This window comes from Ochotona curzoniae, unplaced genomic scaffold (genome assembly GCF_017591425.1).
Source record: "Ochotona curzoniae isolate NIBS_2020 unplaced genomic scaffold, NIBS_Ocur_1.0 contig_4501, whole genome shotgun sequence".
NCBI classification, from domain to species: domain Eukaryota; kingdom Metazoa; phylum Chordata; class Mammalia; order Lagomorpha; family Ochotonidae; genus Ochotona; species Ochotona curzoniae.
This window is the reverse complement of record NW_024466307.1, coordinates 3645543-3670915: the sequence shown is the minus strand read 5'-3', so window position 1 is coordinate 3670915 and position 25373 is coordinate 3645543. Positions and strand designations below refer to the sequence as shown.

Sequence of the window (25373 nt, the reverse complement as noted above, 5' to 3'; positions counted from 1 at the left end):
AAAAAAAGGTCTCAGCCCGAGTTGAGCACATTTTAATTGTCACTATTTTATGGAGTAGAAGATAACGTCATCCCTGTAGTAAATTTTCACTCTCCCCCTTCCCCGTACCCCAGGCGAGAGAGAGAGAGAGAGAGAGAGAGAGAGAGAGAGAGAGAGAGAGCCTGTTAGCAGGAGCACTGCGCCTTCTCCTTGGAAGCCAGGTCCGCCCCAGCCACGCGGGCTCCCGCCCCAGCCACGCGGGCTCCCGAGGCCGGGTGGGCGGTGACCACAGGGCTCCGAGCTCAGCCCGGCCCCGCCCGGCCAGGCTCCGCCCAGGCTTGTCCCACCCCCCTGGCTTCAGCAGCCGGGGACCCTGGCCGCGGCAGGGCCAGGCGGTGTTGCCACTGTCTCGGGTCTTGGGCAGGCACACCCTCCGGCCCGGAGCTGACGCGCGGCCCACGTGGCGGCTGCTGAACCGCGCTCCGTGGCCGCCGCTGCGATTCCTCCGCACTCCGGGAGGGCTGGACGGGAGCCCCCTACGCCCACCAGTCCCTGCCCTCCTTCGCCATCCCTCTCTCCACTCCCTACCACGGTTCCCGAGACTGAGAGTTCCTGGGCTCTCGTATTTAAACAGGACGCGAAATCCAGAAGCTAGTGTTTGCTGGCTTCCCAGCGGGTGGCGACATCTGCCCTATTTTCCCTGCCTTCCTTTTCTTCGCTCTCCTTCCCGGAACCCGCCTCGCCTGGGTTTCCACGACTCCCCATCCTGCGTCCGGGAGTTGGGAAAGTTCGACCATTGATTTAGGGGCCCTTATTTTGCAATGTCCTGGGGCGGGGCCCTAGCATTGGGTTCCAGGGGCATGGACTTTGGTAAAATTCGCCAAAGGGAGGCAGTTTCGTGTGACCTTAATAAAAGACGTACACGCTTGCACGTGAAGATCGCGCCCCTCCCAGCCACCTCCAGACCTTCCTCTAAGCCTGGAAGTGTCTGGGGCAGTCGGCGTGCGCCCCTCCATCCCCTGGGAGCGCTTGCGCCCCTGCCCGCTGCGGGAGGGCGCGGCCTCATTTCCACCCAGGTTCCCAGATCCCCAGCTATCCAGCCTCCTAGGTTTACAGGGAAGATTCGGAAAACGGAACCGAAGGATGCCTCCGGTCCTGGCCGCACAGGGTAGGGAAAGCCTTTCGCTCGCTGGCTTCCACCGGCACTGCATTTCTCCATCAGGGGGCGCCCACAACCGCAGCAGAGCGCCCCATTCCTAGACATCTGGGCTCCGCAGACTGCAGCCCTGGGGTCCGGGGCAGATCCGGAGGAGCGCTACCCAACCGCCTCCTTCGCCCCGCCCCCGCGCCCGGGAGAAGGCAGGGATCCCACCCCAGCCATTCATTTGTCAGCGTGGGGGGAGGGGGTGCAGCGAGAGGGGCTGGGAGAAGATGGAGACCGAGAAGGGGGGACACCGGTGTGAGCCGGAGCCCCAGGCAGCCGCACTGTGGCGGGGGTGCCCCACGCCTCGTCAGACTGCGCCGACCTCCGCGGGGCGGGCAGGTCTCGCCACGGCGCAGCTCCATCCCAGAGCAGAGTTTAGGCTTTCTACCCTACTCTACTGCTCCCTGACCGCCCCCACAGCCCAGTGACACACAACGCAAAGGAGTAACACCAGTCCGTGCGCTCCGCGGCGCCCGCTCCCCACTAAGGCCGTGGGACTCTCCAGTCCCGCGGGCCTCCTTACCACCTCCGCCCTTGGGGACCCTGGTGCACCGCAGGCTGACCCTCGGCAAAGCAACCGCCAGTGAAGTTGCTCAACCGGAGCTCTGCCCTGGGAGGGGGAGGGGACACGGAGGAGTAGCCTTGGTCCAGGCGAAAAAGGACTGGTCCCAAGGCTCCATATTCCGGTGGCCGCGCCACCTTTGTCTGGAGAGCGCTCTGGGCGCGGGGTTTGCGGCGCACACGCGAGCGGCAGCCCTATTCGCTCTTGGGGACAGAAAACGTTTCTTGCACATCACTGCTGGGCCAGAGTAAGCCTTTCCCGCCTAGGCACCTCCCAGACCTCCGCGGCGCTCTAGCAACCCCACCCCCATTCCCTGCTCCTTCCCCACCGGCCCCCAGGCGCAGCGAGCGCACAGGACAAAAGAACTCGGGGCGCCGGGACCGAGCCGTGACAGCCCCCCAAGTTGGCCAAAGCGATCCAGCCCCGGGGCCTCTGCACCTCTCTGGCCAGGTCTTCTCCCTGGTTGTCCTGGGGCCGAAGGGGCCAAGTCCGCGCAAGCCTGGGCTGCAGTGGCCCCGGGGCGCACTGTCAGCACCTACCCGCCAGTGGCTTTCAAGGAACGCCCGCCCGGCGCTGACCACACGCTGGGGGGTCTCTCCACCTCGCAAACCAGGTGGCCTGCCCCGCGGCCACCGCGCCTACACCGGCTCGGATGCTGGCAAGTCTCGAGAGCGCCCATTCAAACTTCTGCCTCGAGCAGGTTAACAAAAAAAAAAAAACCACCACCGAGGTTCCGGGGACTCCTGTCTTCTCTGCAGCTCAGGACCTCACAGCTTCCCGAGGATTCCTCCACAACTGCCTCACCACCCCTCCCCCCCATTCCGTTAGTCCTCTACCCCTACCCGCCCGGGCTTCTTTGTCTGGGTCTGCCGGAGCCCGGAGCTCCTCCCGGTCCGGCCCGCTCCAGAGCCGCTCCAAAAGTTACCTGCGTTTTTTTTTTAAGTGCACGCATATTCTGAATTTCGCCTTGCAGCTAGTGCTCTTCGACTTAATTAAAGCCTTCTACCAATTGCATTGTATTTCTTTGCTCCAAACTCGCGGGTTTGGGACTCTAAGTTTTCTTTCTTCTTTTTTCCCCCAAGGAGGAACAAAAGAGGCATTACCTTTAACTGGAGGCTCGAGGCAGTTTACGGGAGAGATTCGCAGCTGAGAGCGAACGGGCTCAGCGGTGTTGCCCGGGCGGGTCACATAGGAAGCGCGGTGGCCTGGGGACCGGTGTCGCGTTGCGGTGCCGGTGCTGTGCAGAGGGCGCGGGAAGGTGCCGGACAAGGAGGGAGGATGCGAGGCTGGCCGCCGATCTCGGTCCCGGGTAGGTTCGCGGCGGGTGCGCCTGCACGCCTGAAGTTCTTCCCCCAGAAGGGCTCGGGGCAGCTCGCCTGCAAGTTCAAATGCGGGTTGTGACACCCATCATCATTATATCACTGTACCGTCAGCTCCAAGGAGGAGACTCGGCGGAGAGGAGGAGGGAGAAGAGGAGGAGGGAGAGGAGGAGGGTTCATTCAGCTTCCAGAAGCTCTGGGCAGCTTCAGCCACTCCTAAGAGCTGGGGCTGGGAGAGCGGGCGGAGGGGCGGAGAGGCAGCGCCCTGCGCCTGCGGTAGGGACCGCCTGCCTCCTCACTGGCACTCCCACCGCCCCGCGTCTCTTCTCCCACCGCGAGTACCAATCGCCTTGAGGACAGACCGCTCCCCAGTCGACGACTCTCCACAGCATCGCGTGGCGCTCGCGGAAGCAGCAGCCGCGGCCCGACCCCTCCCCACCCTTCCCACCCCTACATGAGCTGTCCGATCCGGATTAAGGAAGAGGAGCCCCCAGACCGCTGGGGGCCGGCCAGAGCCAGACAATTGAGGGTGTTCGATTCTTGGGAGCAAGGGAAAACTTGGGGGTAAATGCTGCACCAACTTGGTTATAGTGTGATTGCGCGCTAGCGCAGCCTGCCCGTCCCATGCCAGGTCAGTGTGAGGCTCCGGGCTTCCCAACCTAAAAAAAAGGCAAGGCGGGGGCGGGGGTGGGTGGGGAGGGGGCTGCTTCTGAAACCTGTAGGGAAAGTGTGAGAATCGATCCCCCGCCCTTCAATTCCTCCAACCCCGTCCTTCCCGGGAACTGCCCCACAGGGGGGCTAGTTTCACTGCGTGCAATTCTCAAAGACCCCAGTAAAAAAGAACTGGCCAGGAAATGCTTCCGGGCAAGTCTGCTGTCCCAGGCGGCCGATCCTCTAGCCCCAGCTATAACCCACATCCATCCGCACTCAGCTACCCCCTTCTTGCTTGCCCTGTCTTCCACATGGTCCCTTACACAGCAGAGTATTTGGTCGTTCTGAGCACCGGTGACTCCTTCCTTAGATGTGTCGGTACCTCCCATGTTGTCAGGAAAGCCCCCCGCCCCCCGCCCGGGTCGCTCATGCATTTAGGGGAGGTATTCTTTCAGTCCTGCTCACCTCACTGTGTAAATAACAGCAAGGCAGGCCAGAGGCCCTAGCATTGTGTTGGGATTTCCAAAAGGACCTTCTACAGCAAGGGTTAACCAGTTGACAGAAAGGGCCTTTGCCCCTTGGAGAGTTCCGAGCTGGATTCTTTACACAACTGGTACAAAGTAAGTGCGGGAAGCAACTTGGCAGAGCAGAAATGGGGACCTAGCTGCATCACTGCTCCCTCGGGGCTCTGCCTGGAGCACAGCATCAAAGAGCACTGACTGAAGAAGGTCCATCTTGCACCCGGCATGTATTTGGTCACTTCGGCTTAGGCCCACACCTTGAACCTCTTAGTGATCTGGGCTCCCAGGCCTGCTCTGAATTACAGTTCTGAAGTATGTGCCTTTGAAGTAACAGACAAAAGGTTTGCCGGGACAGTCATAATCTCACAGACGTGCATCTCTGTTCCTTTGTGTTTACCAGCTTAACTAACATGAGTGGCATAGACCTGAATCATTACATTTGTAAATTCATTTGCTTTTGCAAAGAATTATTCTTAGGATACTGACTGCATTATAATTCCACACAATGAAAAATCTCTTCGGTGAAATACTTAGACTAGCAGAGCATAGAGTCAAATCAGGACCCCAAGCATCATAATTAACCCAGAGGCTCGTGAGGCCCAGAAAGCGGAGTTCCCCATAGTCAAAGAGCCGATGACACGGCTGTCCTCAGAACACACATCTACTGGGTCAGGGCCTTCCCAGCTTCTTACGGAAGGGAGAAAATGCCACAAAGTGTAATCTCCACTGAAACGTGTCCTCTCAATGTTAGAGCAGACTTCTCTGACATGCTCTAAGACTGGCATTCTTTCGCTCATTCTTAGCTCTGAGCGAACCTAACGGAATGTTTAAGTGGCCCAGGTGACTTGTCCAAGACCATTTCATAAGTGACAGATTTGCCAGTCTGGAAAACCTTGTTAGCTCTCCATCACACTACTTTTCCTTCATAATGCAAAGTCAAACAATCCTACAAGGAGATTTAGTGCACACACTCAAGGGACAAGCAGCAGACTAGTGTTCATTTTACAGGATAAGTTAGCATTCACTATTGATGACCCTGGACCTTCTGCCTCATCTTGCTCGAGGTACTTTCCCAGTCTCCCGGGTCGGTGGACGTTACCACCTTTCCCAGTGCCCAGTCTCCCGGGTCAGTGGACTTTTCCACCCTTGACCGTGCAGTTGTGGACGGGACTGAGAATACAGGCGACGTTCATGAGCTTTACGCCACATACCTTTCTCTTCTTTGGCTTGTCATGTTACAAGAATTTTAAACACTTCCTCGGTTGTCAAATTACAAACACAATGTGATGACAGTCCCTAAGAATCTACTTTCTCGCTCCAGGACAGAGTTTGTTCTCTAACAAATTGGTAACAGAGAAAGAATCAATCGAAAATCACAGCGGGCCTGTGCAGGACAGTCTGCGGCCCACACGGGATGCGGTCTAGAGCAGCTCAGCGCTGCTCAGGGCTGCCTCTTCCTTCCTTCTCGCTTGCTTCCTCCCCTCATTTCCTTCTTGCACCAGAGGAAATGACAGAACAGTCATCACTTCGATGTCTGATGAAATTGTCAGGAATTTTTAAGTGGGAAAACATTTTTGCCATTTTTACAACTAAAGTGATAGTTATCTGTTCATGACATTTAAGTCAGTTGTTAAAAATTTCATTCTGAGAGTCCCTCTTTAAATCATGTCCCTGTTCCAGAATGTCCTTTATAGCAACATCAAGATCGTATGGGGCCCAGTGAGGTAGCCTAGTGGCTAAAAATCCTTGCCTTGCACATACCAGGATCCCCCATATGGGTGCCAGTTCATGTCAGAGATGTTCCATTTCCTTTCCAGCTCCCTGCTGGTGGCCAGGGAAGGTGGTAAAGGATGGTCCAAGGCCTTGGGACTCTGTACCCATGTGGGAGACCCGGAGGAAGAAGCTCCTGACTTTGGATCAACTCAGCTCCCGCAGTTGAGGCCACCCCTTTAGGAGTGAATGAGCAGACAGAGTATCTTTCTCTCTGTAAGTCTGCCTTTCCAATAAAAATAATTAAAGCTTTTTTAAAAAGTCAAACAATCCAATAATAGACTTCTTTAAAAAAAAGGATAGAAAAATGATACTTCTCAAAAGAAAATAAACGGTGAATAGTTAAAAGAATAGACCATATGTACAGATACAGTAAGGGCTTCATTCCTCTTGCTAGTGGCTACAGGAGCCCAAAAGCCGGAAGCTGCGGGCCTTCCTTCCTTGCCTTGGTCTTGTCTTGGGAACGTGGCTGAGCTCAGGGGCAGCCAGCGAGGTGGCGCTGAGAGGTGTGGGCGGCACGTGAGTCTCCAGGGAATCTCCTGATCTCCATCAGAGGCTCCTCTGAGCTCCCCTGGCATCGCATCCTGTTTCAGGCCTCTTTCTTTATTGATCAGGTGCAGCGTTCTTCGACACAGCATTACCCGATATTGTGTTAGGGATGACAAGATGCCAGTCCTTTCCTAAACAAGAAAGCAGGGTTCAAGTTTCCGTTTCTTGATGCTTGTCTGATCCTAAGCCCAGTGAAGCAAAGTATCCTTCTCAGCAGGTGAGAGAATGCCAGGGACTAAAATCACACCTACTTTGGCTTTCAAGATGTTACACAAGAGAAGCCAGCTGAACAAGACAGTGCCATCTAACAAATATTAAAAAAAAAAAAAAAACACTTGGGCCCGGCGGCAGGGCCTAGAGGCTTAAGTCCTTGCCTTGAACGCACCAGAATCCCATATGGGCGCCGGTTCTAATCCTGGCAGCTCCACTTCCCTTCCAGCTCCCTGCCTGTGGCCTGGGAAAGCAGTCGAGGACGGCCCAAAGCTTTGGGACCCTGCACCCGTGTGGGAGACCTGGAAGAGGCTCCTGGCTTCAGACCGGCATAGCATCGGCTGTTGTGCTCACTTGGGGAGTGAATCATCGGACGGAAGATCTTCCTCCCTGTCTCTCCTCCTCTCTGTATATCCGACTTTCCAATAAAATAAATAAATCTTAAAAAAAATTAAAAAATTAAAATTAAAACACTACAGTTTAGGGACAGATATTCTATCCTACACTTCATATTACCCTTGGCTTTCTAGGACATGCAGAACTAATATAAGGTCTTTGTTGTTTTTCTTAAGAAAAAATTAAAGGGAGGAGCCTCTGGCGTAGCAGATAAGTCACCTCTAAAGTGATATTGACATCCATTTGGGTGCCAGTTGGTGTCTTGGTTGTTCTACTTCTAATCCAGCTCCCTGCTGACAGCCTTGGAAAAGCAGCCGAAGATAACCCACGTGTCTGGGTGCTGGCCATCCATGTGGGAGACCCAGAAGAATCTCCCTGGCCAGCACTGGCCATTGCAGTCTGGTATGTGGGGAGTGAACCAATAAATGGAAGCGCTCTCTCTCTCTCACACACACACACACACACATACACTCCCAGTTTGAATTTCAAGTAAATAAAGAAATCTTAAAATGCATAAATATATAAAAAGGAAATCCTGAAAAAGGCAAAATGAGAACGACAACCTCATTACAGTCTCACTTAGAGTATATCATTTACTCGAACAAAACAGATAATATCCTTAGAAAGCCATTTTAAAATTAGATTTTTTTTTCCTCTATAAATCAGATGCTAAATGTTTATTCCCTAATTCCTACTGAAAATGTTACAGTAAAATGTTTCTTTCAATAGTTTTCTTCTTTGCTGTAAATGTCCTGTTCATGGTTGGACAGATTCTCCCGAACTTAACTGGAAGACCATCTACATCACGACAGAACTATGCAAGGCAAGGCCCTGTTCCAACATGGAGTGATGGGAGAGGCTGGGCTGCGGAGAGGAGATGACTTCATTAGGGAGAAGAGAGGCTCTGTGCTCGGTCCTCAGGACAGCCAAATGGCTGTGTACATCTGCACTGGCCCAAAGAGGCTGCCTGGGGCACAGGACCAACAAAATGCTGTTGCTCTTGCAAAGGAAGAGATCGAGGCATAAAGAAAACAGTCCAACTAAAGTCAACCAAAGATAGCATCAATCTTACTCCGCCCCCTTAGCTGCTTTCTCAAACACTCCCTTCCCTCCTCACAGCCCGAAAAATGTAGGTCACTTCCTATAAAGCACGAGGCCAACTGAACCCGGATGAGCTCAAGAATCTGGTTTCCCAACACAAGGAAGAGGCAGACACCTTCCTACCCTTGAGAACAGGCAGAGAACATCACAGAGGATTTCTTAAGAGGCAGCACTTTGGTGGTGGTTGTGGCTTATTTTCAGTGGCTACCAAAATCCATTTGTTCAAGGAGAGGCCAGGGTACCCAGAGGCTGGGAGCCCTGTGATGAGAGTTGCTGTCCTGGACGGTGAGACAGACACCAGGGCCACTTCTGTGCACTGTTTTACACAAAGTATTTAGGCAGTGCTTGGAAAAGTATTGTTTCCTGTCTTTGAGGACTTCATAGTCTCAAGAGAAAATACTAATTCATTAGGGTAGCTGAGGTCATAATCTATCTTCATAATGACTAATGAACTCAGAGGAATTCCATTGGCTGACGTAGATTTTTTTTTTAAATAAAGAACTATGTCATTGACTCCTAAGGGATCAGGGGAGATAGCTCCACAGATCTATCTCTTTTACTGGATAATTTCTTTTGGACACATAAGCTACTAACACTGAATTTTGGCCATTAACTTCATTACATATGAAGAAATCACTCTTCTTATGTTTGTCATTAAAAGTAATTGGTTAAATGGCATATACCTGGGGTTCATTTGGAACTTCTGAAAGTCTTCCAGAGTTGAGAAATCACCCATCTATATTTTGGGATGTGAGGAAGGATAAGTGATGAAAGGAGGACACTGAGCAAAGGGCAGGCAAGCTGACCGTTCCAATTACTAGGCTCCCTGACCACTGGGCATGGTCATTGAATATAGGTATTTTAAAAACACAAGGGAAAAGAATCACGTGTCTAAAATTCTTCTTCTTAGTTATTGTAAAGTTAAAAATATGAAGGAAATTAAATCTGCATATGAGAAAGGGACCCGTGCTCCTATATTTACAGCAGCATAATCTACAATAGCAAAGACATGGAAACAACCCACATGCCCATCAAAAAGGGGATGGGCAAACAAACTGCATAGGTATATCTACCTATGGAAAAGGTATGAGAAAGAATGAAATTCTACCATTTGCAATAAAATGGTCCCAACCAGAGACCATTATGTTCAGTGATATAAGCCAATCCCCAAAAGACAAATATATGATCTATTATAAGGCAACCTTCATGCAAAATATAAGCTCAATAGACATATGAGTAAATATGTATGTACGTATGTAGTCATCAAGAGAGCAGTATAATAAAGATCATATCCAGATGTGAGGATACAATGCAGTATGCATCTCCTCTTCCAAATCAAAGATGGACTTCCAATGAATCTGTTAACTATACCTTGACAATAGGATGCTGGACTCTGTGTCACTGTCCATACCTATAATATCAGAAAACACTTAAATAGCAGAATGATGGACTTAGGACTGTCTCTGAAGAGCAACACTACTGTAGTAAGATAGAGAAGTCAGTGGGGGTAGTGAAGAGAAATCCCAGAGCCTTTGGAACTGTATCATGAAATAGAAAGGAAGGAAGGAAGGAAGGAAGGAAGGAAGGAAGGAAGGAAGGAAGGAAGGAAGGAAGGAAGGAAGGAAGGAAGGAAGGAAGGAAGGAAATGTGATAGTAAATGTAATAGAGGTTTCTCTCAAAAGCGCAGTGAAAATGTGTAAGGGTCCTTCCCATCTTGCACTGTCAGAAGCCTCTAGGAACTTTTTCTCTGTTTTCTTGTGTGACAGCCACCTACAACTGCCTCTTCCCTTCCATGTCATTTTACGAGATGTCTGACTTCTTTGGGATGCCCACAGCAGCAAGTCCTGAGAGGAGAATGTGAATGCCAACAGTCGATTCGGGAGATACAGTCAAGGAACATCTGAATGGGAGCAGGGCAGGAGGCTTGGGAAGGGTGTGGTGCAAGCACTGTAGCGAGATTGCAGGTCACTCCTGTGGAGGTGGGCCAGAGTACTGCAACTGAGAGCAGCTGTGTTGAAGGGCCAGGGGACTTGAGAGAGTGTACACTTGCTGGGTGAGGGCTCCCTTAAGGGAGAATTCTCTGTTAATTTTCTGGACTTCTGCCCCATGTACAAGCAGACAGACTGACTTTCTCAAGGGACCAGGAGCCAGGGCAGTTCCAGGTTAAAAGATGAATTTACAATTATCTGCAATTATAAGTTGTACTATCATGTCTAGAATCAGTAAGTGTTAGGGGCTATATGGGATGCCAATTACTTCTGCTACCATTCCCAATATTCTAGGACTGGCTAAGGTCACAGGACATGTAGTAGCAGGTCTCTCACCCCACTGGAGCAGGATGAAGCAACAGGTCTCAGATTACAGACCTGAGCTTAAACCATCCTGGGGAAACGTGGCTAGATGCACCCTTTTCTTCTTTGTCCTTGGACCCCAAGTAGAGACCCTTGAGCTGTGGGCTAGACACTGCTGGTCTGCAGGGGACAGGGGAGGACAACCCTGGGCAGCTGGGGAGGAGTGAAACTGTCATCAAGGGGACCTGGAGATACCTACCTACCACAACTGAAGGTACTCATGGGAAATGGGAGATCCTGAGCAACAACAGTGTTCATTCGGGGATGGATGAGAACAATGCTCAGGTGAGTCAAAAAAAATCAAAAACAAAAAACAAAACCTGCTTCACACTAGGTGATCTGACAATTTCTTCTCCATGAGATTAGTAAAATGAAAACCTAGAGATGTGTTTTCTTTCCAGTAACTGCCCTATAAATGCCCCATCCCTGTTGAGTTTCTTGGTTTCTTAATAGAGCCTCTATAGCCATTTGGTACACTTCTATACATCTCTACGCTGGAATGGAGGTTTCCATTAGACTTCTGTGCCCCGGCAATGGGAACATCAGCCAAAGAATCGTTGCTAACACTCGTGTTATGTCCCATTTCATCCTTTTCCTAGAAGTGTTATGGTTTCAAGCCCTGTTTTTGAATCTTTAGTCTCTCTTAAGTGGAATTCAGCATATGTGTAAGCTGACAAACCAGCTTCTCCTGGATGTGGATAAGCAATGTCCCCAACACCATTTACAACAGTAAAGGGACTTTTTTTCCTGGTTGTGTGAGTTTAACGTCCTTCTGAGAAGTTAGTTGATCACCTGAGTTTATTTCTGAGCTTTCCATGTTTCGCCACTGGCCTGTGTGTCTGTTTTTAATTCCGGCACCACACTGTTTTTGTACCATAGGTTTTAAATACACTTTGAAATTACGGCACAGGATAATTTTAATGTCATTCTTCTTCAACGGGATGCTTTAGTCCCTTCGGATTAATTAGAGTTCTTGGTGAATTCTAGGGTGATGGATTTTATTTTTTTTATTGTGTAAGGTAGTGCTGGATTTTTGATAGAGATTGCATTGAACTTGTAGCTAGCTTTGGGGAATACAAATATTTAGACAATAACTTGTATCTCTAAACACTGGATGTATTTACAGCTCTTTGTGTCTTCTTTGAGGTTTACATCAATACTTTCATTTTCATCTTACAGATCTGCCACCTCTTTTAAGTATTTTATCCTTTGGATGCATCACAGATGGGCTGTTTCTCTTCCTTTGCAGATACTTTGCTGTCACTGCACAGAAATGCAGCAGAAGTGTGTGTGTGATTTTGCATGTTGCAGGTTTACTGAACTTGTTTACTGGTTCCAATAATTTTATATGTACAGTCTCTTTATGTACAATCACAGCAAAACCGCCGCAGAGACAGTGCTTTCCCTCCATTTTGAATTTTTATTTCTTTTTTTTAAAGAACTGCTCTGAGTTTCCGACACACTGAAGAAGTGGTGACTATGGACCTTATCATCTTGCTCCTGATCTTAAAAGGAAGTCTCTCCTCCCAGATCCTCACCAAGGACTATCAGTACAGGCACCAAGGACTACATCCCAGCTACCAAGGAGACCACCGGGAATTGGAGTGCCTTCGGAGGCTGAGAACTCTGAGGTCATCCACTCCCGTTTGGATCTACCACATGGGATGGAAGAAGCCCAAATGCTTCCTCGCAGGATCCGAGGTCATCGGAACAACAGCCAGGAGCCCTGAGCAGTCCGCAGAAACAGAACAGTAAACTTCCTTCGGGACTAGGGAGAGGAGCTTTCTCTGGTCCTTACTTAGTTCCAACTTTGGATCCCCACCCTCTCTTGCAATGACCATCAGGGTCGCCCTGGAACCCTCCCCCCGCTCTCCCCAAAATTAGAATAGATCGACAGAGAACAACAAGGAAAGCTTAGAACTAGACAGGAAACTGTCAGCATGGACTCCCACATATCTTAGTAGGTAGGACGCAAAGATTAGTTACTCCTCACTAGGGCATGGAAGATTTCTCTGGACACCCCCACATAAAACTGTTCCGCACCTCAACTGTTGACATATGCCTTGTTAGAGTTATAAGCCAGTTTAGACTATCCTAAAATCTGCCAAGTTCAGCAAAATTATGCTTCAACGCTACAAACTGCTAAATACTAAAATGAAAATAAGACACGAGACAGCTGAATAACACCCTATAGCCATTTTAAGGTGTATAGAAGCCAGTAGTATATAAACTAAAATTAAAATTTCAATGACGTAGTCACAGGATGTGGTTAAGAACTTGCATTTTTTAACATATTGGTTACTCAATACCATGTCAAATAATTCCATAATGTTGTAAATTGTTCTTGATGTTATGTTGTGGCTTTTAATTGATCGGGATGATGTTCTGCCAGCTCTGCCTTCAGATCAAAGATGATCTCCCCAAGAAACTGTTGAATTTATCGGAACAATAAGATGCTGGACTGTATGCTTGGTATATGCTTGCAAGGAAAGAATCTTGACTGAATTTGAACTGTAATGCTGCAACAAGGTGGAGGAATTCACCATGGGGGGAGGGTACGGGGAGGTGTTGGGGAAATCCCAGAACCTATGAAACTGTGTCACATAATGCAATGTAATTAATTTTTTAAAAAATTAAAAAGGAAGTCTTTCAACTTCTTCCTGTTGAGGTTGACATCAGCGGTGGGCTCGTCACATATAACTTTTATTGTGTTGGTGTTTATGACTTGTGGACCTAATTTCTTGAGCGAATTTTATCAACAAAGGGTGTTGAACTTTGTCAAATGCCTCTCTCTCTCTCTCATCTCTGTGTGGAGGATCATCGAGTTTCTGTTCTTCATTCATCCAATGCGTTGAATCATGCTCGTTGATCTGCACAGACTGAGCCGTGCTGGTGTTCTGGGGACAGGTCCCCCGGATCGCGGTGAATGGACCTTTCACTGTGCTGTTGAGTTCAATTTGACAACGTTGAGGAGTGTGATGTCTACCTTCGTCAGGGATGTCCCTCTGTAATTTTCCTTTCTTGCAGTTTCCTGGTAACAGAGTAATCCTGGATTCATGAAATGTGTTTGACAACATTGCTTCTTCAGGTTTTTGAAAGAGTTTGAAGAGAATTGACATTGATTCTCCAAACATTCAGTGGGATACACCAGTGAAGCCATCTGGTCATGAGCTTTTACTTATGTGAAGTATTTTTTATTACTGATTTAATCTTTTCGTTTGTGATCAGCCTGTTTAGATTTGCTGTGGCTCACTGCTGCTGAGTTGTATGTTCTAGGAATTTATCTGTTTCTTAATAATCAATTTTATGGCATATAATTATATATAGTAGTAATTTATGATCTTTCGTATTTCTTGCAGTGTAAGTGCCAATTTCTTTACTTATTATATTTGTGGCATTTTGCATCTTTTCATATTGCAGACTCATTAACAATTATTATAGCTATTGTTAGATTTGATAGTTTTATCTTTTGAACCTTTATAACAAAAATGTAATGATTCTCACAGCAGCATTACAATAGGACTATTCTGAATTTGACTGTATATGCTTTTATCAGAGAATTTTTTTGTCTTCATGTTTTCATCTTAATAATTAGTATCTTTTTATCTCAGCTTGGAGAATTGCCTTTCGTATTTCTACTTAAAGTGATTCAGTGGTGATGAATTGCCTCAGCTATTGTTTGTCTAGGAAAGTTTTTATCTCTCCCTTTCTGAAGCAAAGCTTTCTCAGGTCAAGTATTGTTTGCTCATCATTTCTTCTGTGCTTTGAAGATAGCATTCTCGGCCTGGCATGGTATCCTAGCAGCTAAAGTCCTCACCTTGCAGGCACCAGAATCCATATAGTTGCTGGTTCTAATTCCAGTAAAACCTATTTCCCATCTGGCTCCCTGCTTGGCCCAAAGCCTTGGGACCCTGCATTTGTGAGGGAGACCTGGAAGAGAATCCTGGCTCCTGGCCTCGGATTGGCTCAGCTCTGGCCATTGTAGTCACTTGAGTGAATCATTGGATGGAAGCTCTTCCTCTCTGTCTCTCTTCCTCTCTGTATATCTGTCTTTCCAGTAAAAATAAATGCATCTTTTTTAAGAAATAGCATTCTCCTTTCTCCTGGCCACGAGGCTGTTGCTGAGAAACTCACTGGCATAGGAGGAAGAGGCCTCTCTTTGCCTACAGCCTTCAAGAGTCTTTCTCTGATACTTGACAATTTGTGCAGTCTCGAACAGCACCCAACTGGAGGCTTTGTATTTCATACACATATCTTTCCTCCAATTTGGGGTGTTTCCAACTATGAATAAATGTTCCTGTAAACAAGCATTCTGTTCCTTTCTCTTCTTATTCTCAAAATTCTATAATGTTAATGTTAGCTCTCTTTACGGCATCCTACAGATCCCACAGGCTGTCTTCATTTCATCTCCCTGCTTCCCCCTACCTCCCATCACTGATTAGATACTTTCAAATATCCTGCCTTCAGGTTCACAGATTGGGTGGCCATGACTCAGATCCTTTAGCCATCACTTACTGTTTTCCAATGTGTGCATTAGCAGGAAACTGGAATCTGGGTGGGATCTGGGATTCAAACTAGGAAACTCCAGTACTGGATGCAAATTTCCTGAGTGCTGTCTTCAGCACTGCACCCAACATTCTTCTCTCAGAGTCCTCCATGTGTTTGGTCAAATCTGCTGTTTATGTTCTCTAGTACATTTGTTTTTTGTTTGTTTTTCAGACATTTATTTATTTTTATTAGAAAATCAGATTTACAGAGAGAAGAGACAGAATGGAAGATCTTCCATCTGCTGCTTCAATTCCTGAGTGGTTGCAATGGCCAGAGTTGAGCCAATCCGAAGTCAAAGTTTCTCCTGGGTCTCCCACACGGGTACAAGGTCCTAAGGCTTTGGGCTGTCCTCGATTGCTTTCCCAGGACATAAGACGGGATCTGAATGGGAAGTGGGGCAACCAGGATATGAACTGGTACCCATATGGGATCCTGGTGCATGCAAGGCGAGGACTTCAGTCACTAGGCTACCATGCCCAGTCCTCTCTATTACATTTGTAATTTCATTCATGGTATTCTTGAGCTCTGTATGGTTCTTTTACATTTTTATCTGTCTCTTTGTTGTATTCCTTATTTTATTCATATATTGCCTTGTGCTTCTTTTGTGATGGGATTCCTCGGTTTTCCATGGTTTTTGAAGTCTCACATTCATCTCTGTGCATTTGATGGAGCTGTCATCTCTTCCAGACTGGTTTTAGTGAGAAGACATTCACCTCCAGGTAGAAGTAAGGACATTGAATGGGTAAGAGCATAAAGGCAAGGGCCTCACACAATTCTATCAGCTGAGGTTGACATCAATGAACATGGTGTGGTCCCTGCTGTCCATGGCTACGGATGCCCATCAGGGGAGAAAGAGTGAATGGAATCTTTGGCAACAAAGGCTCCTGGAGTTCTCTTAATTCCCTATTGGGAAATTACAGTGGAGGTGACCACAGTGTCTGCAGCAAACATCATGCACAGGTTGTCTAGTGTGTGGCGATGTGTGCAGTGACGGGAGCTCCAGTGTCTGGAGGGTAGGCATTTACAGCTTTACCACGGCCTTACCTCCCAGGTCAGAATACAGCCATCCGTGTATCCCTGCTTGCAGTAGTGGTGTCTATTTGCAGATGCTGCTGGAGTAACTGCAGAGTGAAGGTATACAGAGCAGAGTTGCAGTGGTGCTGGGAACCAGCATGCGAGTAGTGATTCCCACGGACAATATCCAGGCATTCTGGAGGGACAACAGAGCTGGGATCTAGAGCTCAGGAAGTAGCCCTGAGAGAGAAGGGCCCAGGGAAGAGCTGATGTGGTTTGAGAGTGACTGTGATATTTGAGTCTTGGGCATAGATGTTAGATGCCCACAGAGCCGGGGTCTGGAATATGGGCATGTGTGAGATGACCATACCAGTAGGTTCTACAGGGTGTGCAGGATTGAGGGAATTGTCCCCCAACAGACCTCCTCGTGGGGAACTAAGCTGCAACTCAGCATCTCCTTCTCTGGGGATGTTGTGGTGGCTTTGGCTACTGGATACCTCAGTGGTGAAAGCTGCCATGTCTTCTACAGAGCAGGTCACAGAGGCCTGGGCTGGCACCTGCTACACAGCTGGTACAGACAGCTGTTTCTAGCCATCTACAGATGCCTCAGCTTTGTCAGCCTTGCCACAAGTACTTTCTCTGTGGTTGGCATTTCTTGGGACGCCTGAACCCTAAGGCTAGTGTTACCCACTGACTTTGTGTGTGGTGAAGCTGAGGAGTATCTGCTATCGTGCCCTCTTGTTGACATCACTGTCCTAGGCTTCGACTTCTCAGTTACGGAATGTTTCTCACTTAACTGATGCTGCCATCATCTTCTTGGTGATCTCTGATGGTTCCCAGAGCCTCACAGGTGACATCCTTGATGTTCTAGATGTCCACTACCGGCCCTCAAAGGGTCACAGGTGCACTCTCCAGAGGTTACTGAGAGATAGCCCTCCTGAACTCTTCCTTGCTATAGGAGACACAACTGACTTTTTTCCATCTTCCTCAACTAGCCCTGACTTGACGTACCGAAATCACCTCCTGCTCTGGTCCCCTAGTCTGACAGGCAGCCCTTGGGACAAGGGTGAGCTCCAGTCCTGATGCCTTTTGCTCTGTCAAATCTTCAGCTATAAACAAAGACCAGGAATCTTGATGCTTGACAGACCAAATTACTGGATAGCATAGGCTATCCAGCACCTCTCTCCAATCACTTTTCACCAAATATCTTTCCTCCTGTTATGGCAGGTGAAGGAATGATCAAAGTGTTCAGGTATTGAGGAGATACTCTGAGCTCCACTTATACAGACAGCCTCAAAATCTATAAGCTATTCTCCTGGGCCTTCCTTTTCACTTTCCATGTAAGAATAGAGAAATGAGACAGCACCAAAGGCAATCAATAGATAGTGATGAGGAAAATAAATTGGTTGCTGAAAAGGGCAATAGTACCATGTGAGATGTTCAGGGTGTGTACTCCAGGGTGTATCCAGGCAAGAGAAGGAGCAGGGTTGGAAAACCATCCCTATTGTGCTAGTTCAGCTCACTCTCCTAGCCTAGGGCTGCAGTGGACCAGAGGAAGGGAACATTCCACATACACATTTACTAAAATGTACTAGAATCTTTACTAGAATCCCCAGAAGGATTCTATCCCTGTAACTGGCACTTCATTCAGACTGCTCCAGTGCTCCAGTAGACACTACATGAGAGCAAATCTAGAAGACACTCTTACTACTGGGGTGTGGCTTAGGCTAATCTGCCTGCAGATGGCATCTCCTAATAAATTCAGATGGGGGTGCCAAAGGAATGCATTGACACAACTCGGGGCCAATATTCTTATTGACTCTTGGATTATATTAGTTCACATGAGCTATTATTTTATAACCATCTGACCTTGAGCCATGTGTTTATATTGTACGTGAGAGATACTACCATCTTCTGTGACAGATTTCTAGCTGTTCGTCCAGCTGGAGGTCCACCAACAGGGTATCTCCTCTTACTCATCATCTATTACATCATACTCACTTCCTAGCAACCAGAGATACAGTTACCAGATTGCCCTGTAGTCAGCCAGACCCACATGACCAAATTCCAGTCTACATGACGGGAAGTGACATGAGCCACTTCTAATGGAGTGCTCTTTGTTACATTTTTTTAAACTTTTTTTTTTCCATTTTATCTGAATGAGAAAGAGTGGGAGTTTCCATTTGCTGTTTCATACCTCCAAATGCCTAGATCAGCTAGGGCTGGGCCAGACAGAAGCTAGGAGGCCAGAACTCAATCCAGCACTCCCACATGGGCGGTGGGTGCACAAGCTTGAGCCACCACCTGCCGCCTCCCCGCCGGCTGCACTCCAGCAAGAGGTCGGATTCAGAAGCACAAGCAGAACTCAAATCCGGGTTCTGGAATTTGGGCATCCCAAGGAGCACCGTGAGCACTGCACCGATCCTGCCTCCCAAGGGACTTTCTTAGAGGATGGCAACACGGCTCCTTCCTTATCTGTCACTCTCATTGCTTCCTGAGGTCAAGGGTGTTAGTGACCTTGGCACCTGTGGACGAGGACAGTCTGCTTCCTAGGAAGCAAGACAAGGAGCTTAGGAATCCGACAGTGTGAAGCTGCCATACCAGCTGCCTTCAGTTTCCTGATTCCCACCATGACAAAGAGATACAGTTCCAGTTCCTGACTCACTTTCACTTGCAGAAGCACCACAAAGGCTGAGCCCAGACCCACCCACAGAGCGGAGCTGCCATTTGCCACTGTGCATATAGTCTCCACTACCTGCTTCCTATCCAGCTCCCTGCCTGTGGCCTGGGAAAGCAGTCGAGGACGGCCCAAAGCCTTGGGACTCTGAACCCATGTGGGAGACCCGGAAGAAGCTACTGGCTTTTAGCTTCAGATCAACTCAGCTCTGGCCATTGCAGTCACTTGGGGAGTGAATCAGTAGGCAGAAGATCTTCCTCTCTGTCTCTCCTCCTCTCTGTACAACTGCCTTCCCAATAAAACTTAATACATTTTTTTAAAAAAGAAAGTAAAATACACAAAGAGACAGTTCTCAAGCTGAATGATGAAACTGGTTAGAAGAACCGAGTGTCACCTTAAATGTAAAAGCAGAAGAGAAAGTCTGTGTGCGGTGGCTGCAAGGCCTGTACACAGGGTCGATCATTTGCATGTATTAAGATGGAAATTGAGCATCCTTATTTCACTTGCATGTACCAGCAAAATGATTGCACTTCCCAAGATCCCTTTGTCCTCATAATTACTTGATTTGTGAACCAAATGTATGGTTTGAGAGTGGAAATAGGTACACAATAACTCCATTTGGGAGGTCCAATTTTGACAGAAGTGACTGGAGATTTTCATGAAAGAAAGATTAAAGATAGGACTCAAATTTAGTTTGTCTCAAACACTTGATATTTGGAGATCTGTTTATTTGAAGGATTCAATTGAATGTTGTATTTTAGCTGGAAATTTTAATTGAGTGAAGATTGAAATAATTAATGTGCAGCTTAGGAAAGCCAGCCCATCACGTAGCTTTTATTAGTGTGATATATTCCATCCACCCTACAGCCTAAAAGAAAGAAACTTTTAATGTCAAAATTTGGCATTTTGGGAATTTGTACTATTATCCTGTGCATAGTGCTAGCAGCTAGAAAAGTGGAATTTGCTTCCAGAGACCTAAGGGATATACTTTTCTTTATTTCTTTTTCTTTAAAGATGTACTTATTTTTATTGGAAAGGCAGATTTACAGAGAGAAGGACAAAGAGAAAGATCTTTTGTCTGCTGGTCCACTCTCTAACTGGTCACAACATCAGGAGCTGAGCCAATCCAGTTAGGGTCCAGGAACCTCTTCCAGGTCTCCCATGCGGGTGCAGGGCCCCAAGGCTTTGGGCCATTCTCTACAGCTTTCCCAGGCCACAAGCAGGGAGCCAGAATGGAAGTGAAATAACCAGGACATGAGCTGGCACCCATATAGGATGCCAGCGCTTGCAAGGTAAGGATTTAGCCATTGAGCCATTGTGCTGGGCCAGGCATACTTTCCTACAAACATGCTGGGTTTCCAGTAAAGTGCTGGAAATTTTTCCTGTACTTCACAAGGTTGGGCTCCTTTCTTTGCATATAAGAATGTTCCATAGAATATGAATAATTTCCCAAAAAAAGCACTTCTTTATTGTATCCATTTTCCTACCCCAAACTCCTATGTAACTTACGGCAAGCAAAACAGTACTACACCTGGTGTCATAATTCAAGCATTCTCAAGTTCCTCAAAAATTAGCTTTGCAATTGTAAGTCTGGAATGGTCTCCAGTTCTACCTGCGACTGCAAGGAAGGCTGGAAGACCAGTGCGCCTTGGGGACCGCCACAGTGGCTAGCAAGGCTGCATGCTGTTCAGCGCCCTGCAAACACTGATTTTGAAACAATTGCAACTGAAAATTCTGGGCAAGCTTACATTCCAAAGATGGGCAACCAACAGCCATTTTTAAAATTGAGTAGGAAAACCATTATTGGGGCTTTTAAAACTTTGTTAAGGTAAATATTCAAGATCCACAAGATTTCTATCACCTATCTTGATGACAGATCTAATCAGCATTATTATCAAAATCAAAATATTTTGTTTCCAGGGAAGTGTTTGTCCAAAGGACACACACACGTATGTTACGATCTCGTACAAGCCTGAAAGCTGTCTCCTTCATTCTCCAAGTATGATGACAGTAAGAAAAATGATAGAAACGTGGAGCCCGCTAGCCACCACCTGTTGAGCATCGAATTCAGAGCCAGCACCATGTCATTCCTTTATCATTGGTGAGGAAATGCATATTATAAAAAAAGTATGCATGGATTTTTAAGCTTTTTTGCACTAAAACAAACTTGAGCCATCAGTTGTCTTTTCCATGAACTTTGTGTTCCCGTGCAGCGTGTGGCAGCCGTGCCTGACTCCACAGCTGGGGAGGGCGGGAGGCACGGCGGGCAAGCCCGTGGGCCCCGTGCATCTTGGGCAAGTGCGAGGCTGTGGAGCTCCTGTGCTGTGTTCTGTGAGCCCTGGCTTAAGTCTGATTTACTCTCCGGACGGTTGCAAGCAGATTTCCAAAGCAGCATCCCGGGCCCTTCCTACTGCTACAGGCTGCACTGTTGAATTTCCTTTTTCCTGACGAGGGGAAAGCGGACCAGAGGGCTCTGCTTTCCGAAGGTGGGGGAGGGGTGGAGTGCTGCCTAACACTTATCACACGTGAGTGGCCCCAGGCTTGCTTAGGGCTCTGTAATCCTTCTCAACCCGGACCTTCTGATAAACACTGTTCTGGGAGTAACTTATTTTGATTTTGATAGTGTGGCTTCTCTATCATTCAGCTTGACGCGAGAACATGGACAAAATCAATTGGAGTTTTGTTTCATGGCTCTTAGTCTATTAAATGCTTCTTTTTTTCTTACTTCCTCCACGCCTCCCCTCCTCCCCCGCCCGTACTTTGAAATAACAGCACCCTAGCTTCAGCCTCAGTGCCGGTCCTCACAGAGAGAAATGTTCTGGAAATTAGCGCACTAGGACTTTGTGGAATAAGGTTCCCGTGTTCTCAGACTCCTATCAGTCCCCAAGGTAGTCATAATAAACACGCATTGCGGCTTCCACGGCGTTAGGGAACGCTGGCCTTTAGAAACAAAGCAGAAACAAACTAAAAAGCTGTCTGAGGAAACTTCTGTAAAGTTAATGCGATGTTTACAAATTGGGTCAATAATCTATAAAAGTAAGGCCAAAGATTGTTTCAGAGGAGAACCAAGAAACCTCTGTTTACGTAGTGCTAAAAACTGTAGAGTTAAAATTTCCCAACAAAAATAAGAGTGATTTCATGAGAACTGGGGTCATTAAGCCAAAAAAAAAAAAAAAGAGTATTCAAATTTTGAACGTGTCATTGTCTTAAAGGGAAAGGGGTACAGAGGAATCATTTTAGGATATTCTCATACTCAGCTTACGGTCACAAGCACGCTGCACAGGACTCGAGCCATGGATGGAAATAGCTTTGAAGTGGCGTTGCTACTGTGTGAAACTGACCTTATCACTACATGTTTAATCCAGAATCCCAATATTTTCATTTTATCGACACTCCACTGTGACCTAAAGGACGTGCCCTGGCTCACCCTTGAACTTGGCTATTTTTATCACCTCGTTATGGCCACCAAATACAAGAGGTTTCGCTTAAATGAGCCTTCCCACATTCTAGAACTTTCCAATTCAGTTATGGATTTTTTTTTTTTATTAAGTTGCTGCAGAGGCTCGGTTCCCACCCGTTTCTTCATTGTCACCCATTTCTGGCGGCAGGGCCTGCTGTCTGCCTTTGCTTTGTATCTATGCCATGAACACGTCCTTCTCTGCTCTTCAGCTTTGTTCACGGGGGTCAAGAGGCTGACTGCATCCCTGTGCTGAGTTTGTACTTGTTACGCCAGGAAGTTCTGAAGTGGGACCTGCTGCATGCTAGGCTGTCCTCCTCGGCTGGCCTGTCCCACATGGACCCGCCCTGATTTGGAGGGACTTCCTCTACCACATTTAGCCCAGTAGGTTGCCACTGATGAATTACACCAGCCATGTTTGTTCTCGTATTTGCCATTTCTGGTATGCTGTCTAACACCCAAATCTCCTGAAAAGGCACAGGAAAAAGACGATGAACTAGAACACATCTGGCTTCTATTTCTGAGATGTTTTTGATTTTTCTCAGTCATCATCAAGTTAAAATCAGTAGGTGCACCTATTTCCCTCATTCTTTGAAAAAATGTGCTGGGAGTGGTGGGCGTTGTGACTCGGTGGGTTAGGCTAGCACTTGGGACCCTCGCGGCCCCGATCAGAGGGACTAGCAGAGAGCCGTGCCTCTGTGTCTGACCTCGTGTCCTGCTAACGTGCCTGGAGGCAGCTGCGGACAGTGCAACCACCAGGCTTCCTGCACCCACAGACAAGATCCAGATGCGGTTCCTGCCTCCTGACTTTAGTCTGACACAGCCCTGCCTACTGTGGGCATTTGGGGAGTGAATCAGCACACGGAATCTCTCTCTCTCTCTCTCTCTCTGTCTTTTCCATCTCTACTTTTCAAATAAACAATGCTTTAAAGCATTATTCCTGGATGTTTACGCTTGCAATAGAATAGCACATATGGATTGGAAATGCTCCTTCACATTTTACCAGCTGAATGTCATTGGAAAAAGTGGTTTACCTCCCCAGAAAGTAATCCTCACTCAGACGATCCTCCTGCAAAATAGGAGCCCTAAGAGTTCTTGTGTGAGCAAAATTTCGGCTAACACAGGACAGTATCACTAAGGAGTGGTTACCTAACTTCACTCTCAAATAAAAAAACATTCTCCACTCGTGGCCTGTTTTACTTGTTTGTTTGTCATGAGAAATATGCATATCAAATTCTTGCATTATCATAATAGCCTTATATGTCATATAACAAGTACAATGGAATGAATACAGATGCAGAGCTTTCCAAAGATGGATTGTGGTGATGACTGTATACTATGTGAGTGTACTGAACGCCACCACACTTAAAATTGGTGAACATAAATTTTACGAGATGCATATTTTACCACCACTTGGGAAATGCTTTTAGAATGACACACTTTATAATTAGCCTTACAACATTTTGTTAATTTTTAACAAATACACATGCCTTCGGCACCACTGGCCAGTGAGTAAGAATGCATTTGTCCTTAAAGGATCCATTAGGAACTGGATCGTTATCCAGCTCCATTTCCTTGATCTGCTTCCTGCTCCTGCAGAGGATATCCCATGTAACTGGGTTTCCACTGTCCACACAGGAGTCCTGGATTGAGTTTCTGGGTAACAACATCAGTCTGGTGCAATGCTTGGCACGGTGGATCTCTGAGGTATGAGCTGGCACACAGGAGCCCTCTGTCTATGGGTCTTTGTATGTCTTAAAAACTAATTCAATCTGTTTAATTAATAGACCACTCCCTTCTATGATTCAATATTCCACTCCATGGATTATATCATGGTTGTTTATCCATTCACCTAATGAATTTGGTTGTTTCTAAGATTTTGGTCATTGCCACTAAACATGCTATGAACATCTGCATATAAATCTTTCTATGGACATATGTTTTTCATCTCTTAGGGAATGCAATAGCTGGATATTATGATTGGTATTTGTCTAGCTTTTAAAGAAACTGTCCAACTCATTTTTAAAGTTGTTTTTCTAGTTTTCAAGATATTTCTGAAAGGACAGATGTAGGCTCATTTGTTCTACCTTGGTCATAAGTGTGTCTTCCATGTATTCATAATTAGTCTTTCTTTTATATTGTGATATCATTGCATAATGAATCTATTTATAACAAGCGGTACATATGCAAATGCCACATTCTTAACTGTATCAGTCAGGATTTGTTACTATGAAATATGTATTTCAATTGCAGCATTGAAGGTTCATACTCCAATACTGGCTGACCCTGTTTCGTTGACTTCTAATGAGGAAAGTAATGGAAGTCTTGGCACATAAGCTAAAGAAGGACCACATGGTGGCCCGGGAAAAACAAAGAGCCTTGGACCCTGTCGGGCTCTACAACCAACTTCTCTTTGAGCATTACCTTCTTAGAGCACGGCCCAGCAACCTGAGTGTCTCCCACCAGGCACACCTCCTGAACACAGTCAGTACCATTAAGTCCAAGCGTCTCAGTTTGCAGGCTCAACCATGTTCAAACCACAGCATCAACTATTAATTTGAGGGAAAAAGCAGCAAAAGGGATACCTCACTCTTCCCTGGCCATTTTGCATGAGTTGCATTAATCTCAGAGATGACAACGGAGCACAGAATTGCTCCAGACTGGATCCAGCGTGTTGTGAGAGCTTGGTAAAAGGGCTTGTTGTTGATTCAGTTTGAGTAGCTTATGAGAAACCCAATCACACATTCACTGTGCTGCCAGGGACACCAACAAGGAATCTGCACTGCATTCTACTGCCTGATGTAGCTCATCCAACAACTCACTCATTACATAGGGTTTGTAGGGAAACTGCTTACCCTGAAGACTCAGGTACAGCACTATGGTTTGCGTGGCTGTTGCTGTTAAAGCGTATTTCCTGGTTGCAGGGAGTTAATGCAAGCCAAGGTTGTCCTCCAACAATCCAAAGAGGCCATCTGCTGAGACACTGTGTTCTGAGTCCCCGGCTGTCATTTTCTGGGAGGTCAGAGGAGAGCTCACGGGCTTGTGACTGAGTGTTCTAATTAAT

The 25373-nt window shown here is 47.1% G+C and overlaps 1 protein-coding gene across 1 annotated transcript in view; it reads right to left on the bottom strand.

The window, feature by feature from the left end:
- The window catches only part of VCAN (versican), an 88268-nt gene extending 85104 nt beyond the window's left edge, over positions 1–3164 (bottom strand). The window contains exon 1 of the mRNA XM_040986000.1: positions 2849–3164. The gene's annotated coding sequence lies outside the window, so the exon portion shown is untranslated. The remainder of the gene's footprint in view (positions 1–2848) is intronic.
- Between the last annotated feature and the right edge of the window lie 22209 nt (positions 3165–25373).